Below are 14,616 nucleotides of genomic sequence, written 5' to 3'. Positions count from 1 at the left end.
AGCTTTGGCCCGTCTAACTGCCTCCCTACAAGCACGAGCAGAGGAGGTATATTCGTCTTTGGTGATCTCTCCCTGTTTCCACTTTTTATGTGCTCCCCTTTTGGCCCTTAGACTGCCCTGGATTTCTCTGGTCAGCCAGGGAAGCCTCCTGGCCCCTTTCCCTCTTTTACCTCGCACGGGGATCGTCTTGCTTTGTGCCCGAAGTATCGTTTCCTTAAGGCACAGCCACCCTTCTTGGGCTCCCATCAATTCAAAACTCCTACTCTGCAGTGCGTCCTTGACTAATCGCCTGAGTTCATTGAGATCAGCTTTCCTAAAGTCTAGCACTTTCACCCTACTAGTTACCTTACCCACTCAACCTCTTATGGTGAATTGTATTATTAGGTGATCACTGTCCCCCAGATGGCTACCAATCTGTAGTTTCCTTCCCTGCTGCAGCCATGGGGGACTGCCCAAATCATCAAAGCTCTCCAAATCTTTTCCAAAGATTCCACTTTGAATCGATTCGGACCTTTAAATTGGTCCCCTGATTCGATTCGAATTCGGAGATTCAGCCACCGAAGCTTCGCACAGCCCTACTGTAAACTCTTTGAGGCAAGAGTCTTTAGTTTCTTTAGGCCACAAACTTTCATTAGAAATGACAGATCTTCATGCCCCCCGTGTTTGCTGGAGGGCATTGCCAATGGAAGAAAATGATAAATTGATATTTCAAAACATGAAAGAAAAGGGTTTTTAGAGGATATCTCATGAACCTTGATCTCAGTCAGAGGCTTCAGAAGCCTCAGAATACCACTGTGAAACAGATACCAGTAACCATCCATCCATCATCTATGAACCACGTTTGCTGACCTGCCCATTGACAATGAAGAAAGTGGAAGACTACGGATGTTGCTTATTAATGTCGACACTGGGTTTCATTTCCTTGCCCCCTCCTTTTTCACCGTGGTGGGTTTCATTTGGCTTTGTGGGCTCAGCCTGTGTCATCCCCTTTTGGCTTTGCTTATAACCTTTCATTTCCCAGGTGTCCCTAAATGTGTGCTTGCTGTAATTGCTGTTGATTCCTTGGAGGGGATGTAATGGGCTATTGATATTTGTTGCATTTTCATTCTCCCTACATTACCTCTACCTTTCCTGTCTGCCATTGGAAGATAACCCATAAGTGACCATTTGGGGATTGCATCCATAGAAACTATTTGATATGCAGACGCTCCAGAAGTGCTTCTAGAATTAGCAACTCCTCCAGGTTGCCCTGATCACTTTGAAATGTGCCACTTGAAATCCCTTCAAGAGCTTGATTTGGGAAGTAAATGGGATTCAGAGCAGGTGAAACATTAAGTAATTACAAATTATTGGAACACTTCATGTTATAAAAGTCCTTCAAATAATTTTAAATTAGTCTATACTAATTGTGATCAGTGCTCCATTCACTTCCAAAGGCCTCTTCAGACTGAGAGCAGTGGTATATTTTAGGATCTGGTACATGGTACTTAGTAAAAGATATCAGACTTTTTCCTCTTTTTAAGCTAAAATACTTCCGAAAATATCAGAAAGGCATTTTTTTCAGCTTAACAGTCCCATTTTGTGTATATCTTTCTTCTGTCTACCACCCAAAAAGGACCAATTTCTTTCTCAATATACATTTCTGGCATACCATAGACTTCAATGACATTTCCCTGAATTACACTGATAAGGAAGTTAACCCAAAATGACATACACACAGTGTTATGGAGAAGGGAAAACATTTAGAGATTCATGTTTCCATCAAGAATTGTAGGAAAGACTGAAGTTGGGAAAGGGATCAAAAGCATGTCTTTAAACAACAGAACCTGACCTGATGAAGAATGCCTTGCATTTAAATGCCTATCTAACTCAACCCCAAGTATGCAGTTGGTCCAATAGAGATATACACCTAAGAACCCCCTTGCCTTTTATATTACAGGATTCTCATGCTTCCTACTATAGACAGAAGCAAGAAGTCCAACAGCCCAGCACTGTTCTCCTTGTACTAATGTAATTAGTAGTCTGCTTTTCTAAAGTGCTCATAATTAGAAACCGCCATCAACTTCAGGAGGAGCTTTTGGATCTTCAGTGTAATTGAAAATTGAGCTGCCTAGCTGGGGTCTGAGCCAAAGCTCCGGAAACAATTGGAATCTTTCTGTTGATTTCAGTGATTTGGGGGTCAAGGCTTAGGTGGATTTAGGAGTCCCATTTTAGTCACCCAGTATTTAAAGTCTTCACTTAAAGTTTAATCTAAAAGGTTCTTGAAAATCTTGAAAATACCATATCTAACTAACTTGGCCATCTGGCTTCATATTTCATTGTTCTACCTATTTAGAATAGTTTCGTGATGCCCTGGCTAGCATTTTCTCAACCTTCATTCTAGGGCTTAGTGCTCCGTGGTTTATCAATCTCCCATAATGTGCATGATTCCTCATACGTTATCTTTCCTGAATATTTTTAGGAAGTTCAGCCTAAATCCCATTTCACTTGTAAGGCACCTATGTGGTTCTTAAGTGTACTCCTATTCTACCCTGCCCAAGCCCCTGTAAAACTGTTAATGAAAAAGGTATATGGGTTAATGCAAAGGATGGATGGTTCAAGTTTTTGCTGCGTTCTGTAAATTACAGAGGAAAGTGTATTACAGAAGTTGACCCAGTAGTAGTGTTTTAGGGACTATAGCAGATGGAATAGGCTTACGCTTAGGTGCCTGAGAGATGACAGAGGATTTTGGCCTTTGCATTTAGATAGGCAGAAAGATGATATGAATATCATATGTTGTAGGTGCCAAACCCACACAATTTTCTAGAGTTAGTTATATCAGGGTATGTGTAACAAGGGCCCCAACCCTTGTTACTCTAACACTGAGAGGGCAGCAATATAGGGTGACAAAATATTGAAGGCAGCTGAGTTAGTGCCAGGAAAGTAAGCTGCTGAGGGAAGACAAGACCAGGAGCTATGAAGCTGCAAGTAACTATTCTGGAGCAAGCTGCCTTGCAATAAGTTATAAGGGGCAGAGCTCCAGTTACTTAGTTAACTGAGGACTGGAGTATAGCTGACTAGATCTTCCCTGAGTATAGCAGGTTGATTATTAGGCCAAGTGGAAACACTGGTATATGGCTGAAAGGTCAGGTGCCTGGAAAAGATGCCCAGCAGCCCTACCTGGAGTCCTAGGAACTTCCTAGAGCTACAGCAGCGGTGATCCTGTCACTTGGAGCCTGGCTAGTAGCCAGTGTGTGGCTCCAGCCAGCCAGGCTGTGGTTTTGAGCAGCGCATGCTGCCCCCACCTGCACTGCTCTGCATTTTTTTTTTTGCTCAGGCTTTTTGATGCCTGCATATCCAGGGGTCAAACTCCCCCCTGTGCTGCTCCCTTGCAATGCAGAGAACAGCTGAACATATGGTATGTGGCACTACAGATGTATCTGCAGTGCCCCATACCGCAAGGATATGCTCATCTGGACATGGCCAGAGGGATTTTACTTTGGTTTAGAGTGGTTTGTTACTATTGGCTGTTTAGCTGCAAGGCATAGGCTTGGCTGTAGGCGAGAAGGGAGCCATGAGAGGTGCATGGGCAGGCACCCAGCATTTTGAATAGGGAGGTTAGAGCCCAGAGTGAGATTACCAATCAAGGGATGACTGCAGGAGAGCCCGAAAAGAACTGGTAGGAACTGGTTATGGTGGGGTGCCTGGAAAAAGCACTGTGCATTCTGATTAATTGGCTTAGAGTCTAGAGAGAGACAGATTGACAGTCTGAGGAGCTAGTTATACAGGCCAGAGAGGTACTGGCAGTCAGAAGGGCTGGTGATGGGACCTGGACAGAAACCATCGGTTAGAGGAGCCAGCAATAAGGCCTGGGAGAGACCGGGGATTAAGTGGAGACTGTGAGCCCCCAGTACAGACTGGTGATGGGGCAGGGACTTCAGGGCCCCAGGAAAGGCTAGAGAGTTAGAGATGCTAGGGAAAGGTGAGTCCTGGAAAAGGACAGCTGCGGAGAATGCTAGAGAAAAAACAAGCCCCCAAATCAGAGACAAAAATGGGTGTTGGCTGAAGCCAGTGATAGGAATACCTTGCTCAAAAAACTATGTTAAAAGATTAGACCACATTGTAGTGGCCCAATGATGAACAGGGCAGAGTCAAACACCCCAATACTCATTCTGCTCTTCTGAGGGAAGCCTCCCACATCTATTTTATTTCCTATCAGGGTGGGGCAGTTGAGGTAACAGGATGGTACCCTGGGAAGTCAGAGTGTGAGAAACAGGACTAGTCCAGCTGCCACAGGTCACCAGGACCATCCTCTGAGGTGGGTCCCACTACAGTATACACTGCAGAATCAACCTCTTCACTCCTGAGGAATCTTATTTAAGCCTCTTCTCTAAATCATTTGTGGAAATTTCTCCAGTAGGGTCTGTGTTTGACATCTGAAAATGAGCAGCCCATAAGGTCAACTTAGAGGGAGTTGATGTACTGTAAAGCAGATGGGCCAGAAAGTCAATGAGGATATTTGTGATTCAAGCTGACAGACAGATCAATATTAGCATTGAAATTCCAAGCTAACTCAAGCTATGATTACATTACTCCTTGCTAAGAATTTTGACAGAAAAGGTATATTCTAGTTTTGGGTCCTATTTCATGGTTGCTGATAGGCAGGAGGCCAAAATATTTATTTGAGTGTTTGATTGTGTTGATGCAAAGTGAAGTATCATATACTATGTCAACCTGGACTCTCCACTATCAGGAAAGGGTTCAAGAAACTATAAGGGAAGCCAGCACAGGGAAAATGTGATTTTTTTTTGCTTGGAATATGAATGTTAATAATTAGCCTCATCGGGTTCAGTCAGATGCCAGTCTTATTAGCTTTCTAACTTGCCACCTTACCAGTATGAACTAGGTTTGTTGCGCTTATTGTTTCTCAGCCCTTTGGTACTTAGCAGTATAGCCACATTCTTCTTGGTAGTGTCACATCAGATCTTACTCTTCACTTGAAGTTTTTTACATTAATGAATACTCTGTTTCCTCTTTGGTAGCAGAAGTCTAATATATGTGGAAATATTGTGACCGATTTCAGTTTGTCTGATTTTTTTAATGAGTTTTATGTGGTTCTGCATCTAAAACATTAGTCGCACTCAGCTATTTTTTAAAAGGGGCTTCCGCTCTTATTCAGAGTGCTGACATTTCTACTTATCTGTCTTCACCTGGATAAAATTCTCACTCCAGAAGTGATGATAGCTTTCTGTATCTTCCTGATGTTGCTCTTGTGCTCCAGGGCACAACAAATCTGCAGCGAAAGAGCTCAGAGCTGGCCAATTCAATGTCAGATACTAATGATTTTTAAAAAATCACGCCATTTATGTAGGTCCTACAAATATGGATTTAGGATCCTAACTTCAGGCTTCCATTATGGAGAATTGGTGCCTGTGCACTTAGTCAAGGTTTCAAACATGGGTAATAGCACTCATTTGTCTTGGTAAAGTGCCTTATTATGCACCAATAATGGGGAGAAATATGATGCAAGTGCAAGGTATAACCATTAGTGGCAATTTTTTTCAAATGCCATAACTAAGCCAAAAACAGATTTATAGAAAATGAAGGTTGGAAAGGACCTCAGAAGGTCATCTAGTTCAACCCCCTGCTCAATGCAGGACCAGCCTCAGCTAGATTGTCCCAGCCAAAGACTAAGACACATGGCTAAGACACATGGATATCTGGGCATTTGTTGTGGAAACCTATAGGCATAGCTCCTCTTAGATCATCCCTGACCAATGCTTATCCAACCTCTTCTTGAAGACAGCCACTGATGGAGAGTTCACAACTTCCCTAGGCATCTACTTCACTGCGTCACTGTTCTAACAGTGAAGAAATTCTTCTTGATAAAGTCCCAGCAGTGCCTCCTAATTGGCTTTGATTTGTTATTCTCTTAGCCTTCAAAGTGGAGGCAGGGTGGGCTGTACATGAACATAGAGCCTTAAGTGCTTTTCTGGGATAGCACCTATTGGACAGACTTAAAAGTACTGCTCCCATAACTAAAATTAAAGTCAATGACACTATTCTTATACCTTGGCAAGGCCAGCTCCCAGAGCTGCTTATGTGTTTTATATTAGATAATAAAGAAAGAGAGTCCCGGGAGCAGGGATGGGAAGCAAGGTGTACCCTCTCCCAGCTGACTGTTTTAACCAGTGAGCTACAGAGTCAACCTCTCACGGATTCTGCTTCCGACCCCACGGTCTTGCATTCTTAGCTGTCAAGGAAGAACCAGCAGCATACCTACAGGCTGGGGAACTCCCTTCTTGTCAATGCAGAGACAGAAAAGGATCTTGGAATCATTATTGATGCCAAAATGAACATGGGCCGACAGTGTGGGGACGTGGTCAGGAAGGCCAACCACACCTTGTCATGCATTCACAGATGCATCTCAAGCAGGTCCAAGGAGGTGATCCTCCCCCTCTATGCAGCACTGGTCAGGCCGCAGTTGGAGTACTGTGTCCAGTTCTGGGCGCCACACTTCAGGAGAGATGTGGACAGCATTGAGAGGGTCCAGAGGAGGGCCACCCACATGATCAGGGGGCAGCAGGGCAGGCCCTACGAGGAGAGGCTATGGGACCTGAACCTGTTCAGCCTCCACAAGAGAAGGCTAAGGGGGGATCTAGTGGCCTGTTACAAACTAGTCAGAGGGAACCAGCAGGCATTGGGGGGGTCCCTGTTCCCCCGAGCACTACCAGGAGTGACTAGAAATAACGGTCACAAGCTGGCACAGGGCAGATTCAGACTAGACATCAGGAGGCGCTACTTCACAGTCAGGGCGGCTAGGATCTGGAACCAACTTCCAAGCGAAGTGGTGCTGGCTCCTACCCTGGGGGTCTTTAAGAGGAGGCTAGATGAACACCTTGCTGGGATCATTTGACCCCAGTACTTTTTCCTGCCATGGCAGGGGGTCGGACTTGATGATCTGCTCAGGTCTCTTCCGACCCTACCAACTATGAAACTATAAGTAGCTCAGCTTCAATGGCAATGATGGAGAATTCTCCCTTCCTGGAGCTGTTCCTATAGACCATGCTCCTGGGAGAAGAAGATGTGGGTTTGGGTCCTTGCAGGCTTGGCAGGGTCTAGACTCTGGGCAAGTGGTCTAACCTTTAGACTGTTACAGAAGGGTAAGAACCATGACAAAATGTCATAGATCCTCTCAGTAAGCACCTCCCTTCAGAAGAAGACTCTGACCTCTGGATCCTGGATCCTCCTAATACGTAGGCTGACTTGTTTATCCAAACTCTGAAGAGGGGTGGGAGCTCAGACTTACCTCTGGGTTCAGTATTTCCTATTGGGATGGCTCTATATAGCTTCCTGCTCAATTGTTTTATGGCTTGCCCTTTGATGGGATCATCTTACTCAGTTGACTATTTAGGGAGCCTGCACATTTCATCCAGTGTCTTTTGAATTACCCTCTTGGGTCAACTGCCTAAGCTGTATGTATGCAAACACTACATTGGAGGCATATCTCAAGACTTTGTCCAGTACCTGTCAGCTCCTTTACCCTATAATGGCCATATTTCCATATTGCACCTCTCTTACAATCTACATTAACTTCGCTGACCTTGGTGGCAACTATATAGTGGACCAAAGGAAGCAGAACTACAGTTTAACTATTTGCCTAAGGACCATCATTACAGATAGAATTAAACTGTTGAATAAATTATCTCCTCCCTCTGTTTGACACAAAAATAAAACAAAACAAAAAATATGAGCAAAATAAATAATAAAAAAAAAACCAAATCAGAGCAAGAGAGAGTAATTTACATCTTACAACAATAGCAATAAACAAAATAAAGGGAAAACAGTTGCATAGCAGCAGCATAGATTCTGGTACCTACTTCTAACATCACTTATAATACCTAAGCCCTTGAGAAGCACAGAAATGAATAGTTAAGGATGTAATAAATTTTATATATTTGATCCCCATACAAAACCTGCATATGATATACACATAAATGCATATTTCATCACAGCAGCAATCTTAACTCTGACTCAAAATACAGATTATTATTTCAATAGCAATTTCATAATATGCCCACAACTCAAAGCTTTTCTGAAAGAGAAATATAAAAATGATGCATGTACATATTAAAGACTCATGTTTATGGGTCTCAAATGTAGGTTCATGTAGATACGTAATGTCTCCATAAATCAACAATGCTGTATATTTTCCTGGTTAAACTAGATGTGCAAGATTATATTTAAAAGGCCACTTTTAAGTACCTCCACATGAACCTCCACAATCGTTTGAAAAATATATTAACTGATAACATTTCCCATTTGAAAGTATTAACTAAAAGAAAATACTTAATATGAAATCATGCGCCCTAGCTGGAATGAATGCAGGCTATTCTGTCTGCTCTTAAATGCTAAGCAGTCCTTGGTTGGCTAATGGTTGCATCAGAGACCGCTTTAGTATCCCATGTTTTGAAGATACAACCCAAGGAACTGTGACTGAATAGGTAGTTAATACTAGACCATAGAAAGCGGGGGAGGGAAAAGTTTTGTCTGATGAACAAGATTAAAAGGACCATCAAAATAAAGCCAAGCAATCAAAAATGGATCAGAGTAAAGATTATTCTGATGAAAAAGCACATGTCTTTCTACTTAATAAAGACAGAATACCTTTTAAGCAAGTAAGTATACAAGTAAATAAAAATGTGCCCATTATCAGGCAGGCTAAGGAGGCCCTTTGTTAGCAATGTCCTGACTTCAAACTGGCTGAAAATTTTCTTTCAAAAATATTTCCCAGAATAAAATTAGGTTTCTAATGGAACATTTGTTTCACAAAAAATCTAAGCTTTCTATAAAGGCAATGGACTCTTTTAATAAAATTAAAGAAAATTGCCAACCTATTTTTTTTTTTAAGTGTATAGCCAAAACTAGAAAAATTCCATGGAAAATTCTTAGGAAAAGAAGAAAAGTTAATTTTGTCCAAAATTAAGCCATTTCAACCACCTATTTTCCTGTCACTTAGCACTAGTTGATTTATGAAAGAAGAGAGTGACATTCTATTAAAATTTAATTAAATCATTGGTGGAATATGATAGGATAGAGTGGGGATGTCCTATTTCTTAGTGGTTGGTGGTCATGCCACCCTGCTCCTAGAGGTGGGAGTAGGAAGTGGAAGCTGGAGGAGGGAGGGGGAACTCAGAGACCCTGACGGAAATAGAAGGAGCAGTGGAGAGTGAGGTGTCTGGGCAGTCTTGGCACTGTGGCTGGGCAGTCTTGGCACTATTTATGACCCAAAGACCTTGTTCTGGGTGGACACAAACCTAAGACCACCTGTGACTTCTCTATTCAAAAATAGGCAAATTTTACTGCTACACACTGATAACAGATAAGAATAATGTAGACAAGGCAAACAGTTCTATATCTACAAGTCCTAAGGCCATCACAGAGGGAACATATGCCTGACCAGTGTGAGATTCATCTTGTAGTTCTTTCTTGAATGTCATATGTCAGCAGCCTGGAGGTCAAAGGCCAAAGCCCTCCCCCAACTCCCTCCTCCTGCAGTAGGGTGGGTGAGATGGGCTGGTGGTGTGTCCTCTGTCCATGGTGGCTTTGGGTTTCCCACTTGGGGACCCTTTGCAGCTCTGAAATCTGTCCTTTTGTATCCTTTGTCCCCTCTCATGACTCTCCATCTCTGGGTAACATTGATTGGTTTGTCATACTGTCCATGTTCTGTCCTGTCCTTTATTTCAACAAGTCCATCATATGCACACACATCTTAATTTAGCCATTTAAGGGTGTCTTCTAATTTGGTCCATCCACCAAAACCAGAAACCCCAAGGGTCCTGCAGCTGGCTACTGTTACCTAACGCTACCTTATCTCATGTTACGGAACAGTGTAGGACATGTCTTCTATTTCCCAGCCTGTATGTCTGCCAATATCTACTTTACCTATAAGCCTATTCCCAAAAGCAAACCTCCAAATATAATTTTCTAGCCATCAGGCAGAAGCCTATGGGCCACAAATTGACCCCATGTGGGTGCCTTGTGTTGCAGTATTGCCAATTTACAGTTTGCTAAGAGTCTCCTAATATTTATTGTTTTTTTCTCGAAAGACTGAGCACAAGGATTGATGACTACCTGAGAATCTTAGATTTCATGTAAAGTCAAAATAAGTGCCTAGCCTTCATAGTTAAAGAAAAGCTTGAAAACATGAACCCTAAAAGCATCACAAACTAAAAGGAAAGGAACCCAAGATTTACTTTAAAAAAATCTCATGAATTATAAGTCAATATCATGACTATGAGTACTTTCTGTCAACATTCTTGAATGTCTAAGGTTGGCAACACTGGATTTATGTTTTTGGTTTGCATTTGGCCTGATTCCCAGACTCCAAAGTCTGAACTTCATTAATGGAAACCATTTTGAAACCAAGCAAATGCTGATGTCTCGCAGAGTAGATTTATCCCCCCAGTGTCCTTGTCAGTGCTAGTGAAACTATGGCTTTTGTCACTTGCAGGAGAAACTGGAGAAACAGAATTACACTTTTTTGAAAAATGGTGAGACTTCCAAAATTTGTCTTCATTCTGCACCAAGACAAAACTGAGACCTTTGAAAATTTTCACAGCCCCCCCTCCCAAACAAAACCCATAGACAACCAAACAAAATGAAGTCAGCCAACATACAATCCTCACATACACAGAAAATGACCAATTACAGAGTTTTGTGATTGGTGCACTTGTTTGGGATGTGAAAGGCCAAGATTCAAGTCCCTGTTTTGAGTGGAGCTGGAAACTGGCTGCTGGCTATACAAGTGTGACCCCTCCTGTCAAAAAACTCCTGACCATCTCTGCCTTCTGTATCCCTAGAACCCTGAGACAGCTGATTGTTTCCTGCTACAGCCAACATAGGGAAACAGAGTGGTCTTAAGTATGATGCAATGTTAAGACAAAGGAGGGAGGCACATGAAGAACTGAAGTGGCTCAAGATGTGACAGACATTGACAACAATGTACTACTGTGATTGCGAGAGCAGAGGACAGTGGTTATTTAGATGCAGTCTGACACTAGTGTTTTTTGAATAGGAGTCTAGCCAAGGTGAGAACAGGTGCAGACACTTTCTTTCATCCATGTTCATATCTCCCATTTCAGGTTAATGAAATTTAGGAGCCTACAGTGAGAGGAATGGTGTTCCACAATATGAACCACGGTCTATTACTAACGTTCTGCTGCTCTGTGGCTAACAGCTCATTAGTATTGAAATTGGTACATACATAGTTCACTTGCAATCTAGGATTCAATAAGCTTCCTATTTAGACCCTGAAATGCTATGAATTTATGTCCAACCCAAGCCTGTTATAAAGCTACTGCAAAGACATGCAATTTCATAGAGAGATAAGATATAGATCTGCTGTACTGTGGTGATTCACTTTCAAAAGTGCATCTTGTCAGACCATAATTTGATATTCTTTTACCATTTCTATAGGGGAAAAAAATCCCTTTAATTTAAAAAAAAATCACATTTTCGCCCTTTTGTTCAGTAATGACACAAATAGTAAAATGTTCAGATTACATCAGGGAATGGAAAGGCATCATGAAGAAAAGACACTGACAAAAGTTTCATTTTCTGGTGAAATAGCATCTAGCTTAGAGAACTGCATAATCCTAGGGGTTGGGGGGGTAGGGGGGGAATAAAATCTTTTTTCTTCCTTTATTCTGCAAATATAACTCTGAATATTAATAGATTGTACATGTTTGTTTCCAAGAGGAGAGCAGATTGCAGAGAAGGGTGGGGTTTATTCTTTGTAGTGGCTTTCAGGAACTAAAACGGGATTTATAACCAAGTTACATACAAATGCTTCCATGACTAGGTAGACCAATGCACCAAGTACATGTTTTCATCAGCAATGTATATCTAGCTGTGATCATTAGTACCTCTTTGAAAGAAAAGCACCTGCATTTCCCCCCCTCTGCTTTTACAAAACTCCCATCTAGACATCCCTCAGTTGGCAAAAAGAAGGATCTCAAAAGGTGATGACTTGAACAATACAGAACTGGTGCAATACATAAGTGAATGGTTTGTTAATAAAGTGTCAAAGTATTTGTGTAAAAGGATGTTGGCCTGTTAAAGGCAAGTGGAGCTCTCCACACCTTGGATATCTTTAAAGCCAAGATTCTCGGTATTCCAAGTCTCCAGTGGACTTCTGCAACTCTTCATGCAACTAGGTTAAAATTAAAGCCCCACATTGTGAACAGGGAGAGAGTCTATGCAAAATGGTTCTCCATATACAAACTGGTGCTTGGGATCTTCTGGGCCTGTGAAGCAGACTGGCTGTTTGTACTGTGTCCTATGACTTGTTTCCATAAAGATAAGATCCTTCTACTGCTTTCAGTGTTACACTAGCCACTACCACTTCTACTAAAAGGAGTGTTTGGAGCCAAAAATTCACTTCTCCAGTGTAAATTGGGAATGAGAGTTGCTACAAGGAGTAGCAAACAGACACTTATAATCAGAACAGGTGATTATTCCTGGTAAAGGGAGAGAGCTGCCAACATGCAATCCAAGCTCCAGAGTGTGAATTATTTGCATCTAATTATTGTTATTACTTCATTAGTCCCTGCCTACATGCCAGCCCACCTCCCCTCACCCCTTTCCATCCAGGTCTTCTGTCTTAAGTGACAGACTGTTTGTGGTGACAGAAATTATCTGCAATATTTTTGCAAAGTGCCTGACACAGAGATACCCAAACCTACCTTAAATAACAAGAATACCCACTGGAAAAGAGCAAAGCAAGGCTCTCTGAGAGACGACAGAGGCTGAGCACTGTGCTTTAGTCTGAGAAGTCTATAGGCACAGACAGAAGAGCAGCTCCCTGTTGTAACTCATGACACTTCACAGGAAACACCATGAGTTACAAAGATTCCCCAGATCCAACAAATGTTCACTGTTGGGTCTTGGGGGTTGCAAGACTGAGCTGCTGTTCAGAACAACTGCAAGCCTGCAGCTGCTCTTCCCTAACAATGTCCCTTCCTCCTACCAGTCCTGGCACCATTTTCAGAATAAGAGGGGGGAAAGGGAATGGAGGGAGTTCATTCTGGGGGTTGCCCAACTGATGCTGGAGGGTAGATGGGGCGGCTCCCATCCACCCACTCCACCTTCCACCACTGGCTGGAAAAACTCCAGACTGAACTTCCTGCACTGCCTTTCCCCGCTCCCATTCTGAAGACAGTGCCAAGAGCAAGGCTGAGCTGCATCAGCCCAGTCCTGCTCCAGGTGTATGCAGGCAGAAGTTACTGAAGGCATTACATTTTGGAGCATCTTCATCTGAACCCTCATGCTATGAGGGTTCAGACTGTCACAGGATCAGGCCCTTTTAAAATGTTCTGCAGCTGTGCACATGTGTTTGGTCATGGCTGCAGAGTGCTTTCAGAGGCTAGATCAGGCAAAAACTGTCACTTCTGTCTGCATGTTATGGCTACTGAAGTTTGCATGCAATACAGATATTTAGAAAAGCAAAGATTCAATGCACAGATGACCAGTCATCTCAGTTTCATGAATTTATATACCAACTGCAATTTATGAGTATTCCTGTTTGTGAAAAAGACTTTCTGAAGCTGGGAGGCGGTGGGATGCCATGCCGTAGGACGAGCGCAGGAAAAGTGAAACCATGGTGGGTGGAGCCACCACAGTAGAACTTCAAAGGAAAAAAAAAATGGACACACCGGAAGGAGCCGGGGACGGCTCCTGCATCAGCGTGGGCACGTTTTTTACATGCCTGCCAGGGCCGATTGGCTGGTCAGACACCTGGGGCTAAAATTAAAAGCCCGGCCAAAGAGCAGCAGGAGGTGCTGGGAGAGGAACCCCCAGCTGGTCTGGAGGGGTGGGAGTGTACCCACAGTCCCAGGGAGGAGACCTGGTGGGCACCCCAGGAGGGGGGAGCCTCAGGGACCCGCAACCAGCTTGAGCCAGGGGAGTTGCCCACAGAGCCAGAGTGGGCACTGAACGGTGCCACTGAAGAGTGGGGTCCATGGGGACCCAACAGCAACTTGATACGGATACTACCAGTGGGCGGTAATGACTCCATCCAAGGAAGGGATGACATGATGGGGAACGAGACAGCCAAGGACAGACGATGCCTAAACAGGAAAAATGGGGCTGCAGAAGATGCTAAGGGAAGGAACACCACTGATTGATTGTGGCCATCAGACCCTATGACCTGGAGCATTGAAGACCACCCGGAACATCACTCTTGATGACGCGAGTGGTAACATCGCGGATGGTGGTAGTTGGGGTGTAGGGGAGGCAGAGCCCCAAAGAAAGGGACCAGAACAGACAACCAAGGGAAGACTTCAGGGGGCAGGACCAAACATTGTCCTCCCAATTTAAACCAATTAAGCATCAAAGACGTGGCAGGCGATGCCCCCTGGGGAACCACCCTGAAGTCGCTTGCTGACTAGAGCATCTGGCCCAAGAAGCCACAGCACAGTCCGAGAAGCATCCCTACCCGTGACATACCAGGGAGAGGCATGGGAGGTTACACACTTCTTCCTGATTTTATAGGAACTCTTTCTCTAGACATTTTTTCTGTCTGCACCTAGCTATGAAACTGGTTATTAGTTCTTGCTTCAGCAAGTAACATTCCTG

Source organism: Alligator sinensis, unplaced genomic scaffold (assembly GCF_000455745.1).
Source record: "Alligator sinensis unplaced genomic scaffold, ASM45574v1 scaffold1086_3, whole genome shotgun sequence".
In the NCBI taxonomy this organism is placed as follows: Eukaryota; Metazoa; Chordata; order Crocodylia; family Alligatoridae; genus Alligator; species Alligator sinensis.
Note: the sequence above shows the minus strand (reverse complement) of the source record.